Source organism: Schistocerca piceifrons, chromosome 7 (assembly GCF_021461385.2).
Source record: "Schistocerca piceifrons isolate TAMUIC-IGC-003096 chromosome 7, iqSchPice1.1, whole genome shotgun sequence".
Taxonomy (NCBI): domain Eukaryota; kingdom Metazoa; phylum Arthropoda; class Insecta; order Orthoptera; family Acrididae; genus Schistocerca; species Schistocerca piceifrons.
Window position 1 is genome coordinate 427,623,726 of NC_060144.1, and position 2,219 is coordinate 427,625,944.

Below are 2,219 nucleotides of genomic sequence, written 5' to 3' on the forward strand. Positions count from 1 at the left end.
TGGTTTCCCGGACGGACTCATACGTCTCATACACTCATAGCTCACGAACAGATGTTTCAACACTAACGTGCAGGATAAACAATCAACACAACACGGTATCCAAGCTGGAGTACCCCAAGGGAGCATCCTAGGGCCCATCTTGTTTAACCTGTACATTAATGACTTCCCAGCGACACAAAACACGACGGTAGCCGTCTAAGCGGATGACACAGCCATCCTCGCGCAAGACTGGAAACCGTCGAACATCAATTCACGAATACAGACAGCACTCAGAACAGCTGAGCCTTGGTTGGAGCGATGGCGTATTAAAGTAAACGTCGACAAGTGCGAAGCAGTTATGTTCACACGCAGACCGAAACTACTGCGCAAACACCAACACTGTAGACCAATAACACTACATACACGCCCAATACGTTTCCGAGAGAAAGTCAGGTACCTTGGTGTCTGGCTGGACCGGAAACCTACATGGGGGGACCACATCGAATACGTTGCCAACCGAGCGCACGCGAGGCTCAAACAGCTCTACCCAATGCTCAACAGGGAAAGCACACTGAATAGGAGGGTGTCGAGGTCCTTATACATGACACTGATTAGACCTCTGATGACGTACGCAGCTCCCGTCTGGGGATATGCAGCTCCTACACGACTGCGCCGCCTGCAGATAATACAGAACAAGGTGGTACGAATCATTAGCAACGCTCCTCGCTACACACGCACCGTGGATCTTCACCATGAATACAGCCTTTATACCCTCAAGGAAGTATTCAAAAACACGCCTCACGACTATACAGGAACTCGAGACACTTGAACAATCCTTTCATCTTCACTCTGGGAAACTACGATCACAGCCACAAGTGGAAGCACAAGCGCCCAAAGACAATGCTAGCTAGGGCATAGCCACCTGTGGTAAACTAAAATACGCAAACAGCGACAAACGTCGGCAAGCCCCTGCATATCAGCAACACTGACTGGCAACTACCAGCTGCTATTAGAGCCGACCAACAGGCCACAGTAGGGACACCGACGAGCTCGCCCACAGACGCACAAACAATCTGCCAACATTCCCTCACACTGTACCTCCGGTATATGACCTATCGGACACAAGATCGATAACAAACCTAACTGTTGCAGGCTGCTGACGCTGAACGAGGACTCGGTACCAGCACCCAGCGCCAGCCGCCGAGCAGCACAAACGCACAACGTCAAGGTATCGACATGCATGATATCCACTAGTAACAAAGCCTATCCTTTCACAACCTATCGCAGGCAGCAAGACAACCGCTACTGCTCTTACCACCCGACCTAACTTTCGCAGACGTTTTTTTCCCTTGTCTCTTGCCTTGGCACTTTTTTTCCTCTGCCCTTCAAACCGCTACCCTTCGTCAGATTTCGACCAACCTATCTCCAGATTAGCGCGTATTAATGGTTAATCCTAACCAGATGTACTTACGCAAACATCGCAGTAACCACATCCTGCGACACCTCACTTCAGTGAATACTAATCCTTATGCAGAGATGGCAATAGACCTTTTGTGTTGGCCATCATGCCGGTGTGGGCGTGGAGGGGCTCCACCTCAGAAAAAAAAAGTCACGAGTTGCCTACCAGGACCATCTGACTGCCGTGTCATCCTCAGAGGAGGATGCGGATAGGAGGGGAGTGGGATCAGCGCACTGCTCTCCCGGTCGTAAGATGGTATTCTTGACCGAAGCCGCTACTATTCGGTCGAGTAGCTCCTCAATTGGTATCACGAGGCTGAGTGCACCCCGAAAAATGGCAACAGCGCGTGGCGGCCTGGATGGTCACCCAACCAAGTCCTGACCACGTCCGACAGCGCTTAACTTCGGTGATCTGACGGGAACCGGTGTATCCACTGCGGCACGGCCGTTGCCATAAGGGGTGTATATAATCGACATAAGTTTTATCTGCAGGGTTTTTCTCTCGCGTTGAAGCTAGCTTCACTTTACTTGTCCTCTGATTGGGATTACCTTTATTAAATTCTTGACACTGAACTACATACTTTCGAACATCTCCATTTACCATAGAGCAAGTTAGGCGCTGTTTTATCCTCATGATAGTCATATACACCCCCAAATAACCCTGCCCTCGCTCCAAACCCGAGAGTTCAAACAGAGCCCGCAGTTCCTTAACAGAACTTATGCCCAAGCAACATCTATGACCACAGTAAGGATACTTCTTTCCAGGATAAAACTTGAACATA

At 49.8% G+C, this 2,219-nt stretch overlaps 1 pseudogene; it reads right to left on the reverse strand.

Moving 5' to 3' along the window:
- Positions 1-1,772: 1,772 nt before the first annotated feature.
- On the reverse strand, positions 1,773-1,890 carry LOC124709386 (annotated as a pseudogene).
- Positions 1,891-2,219: the final 329 nt, after the last annotated feature.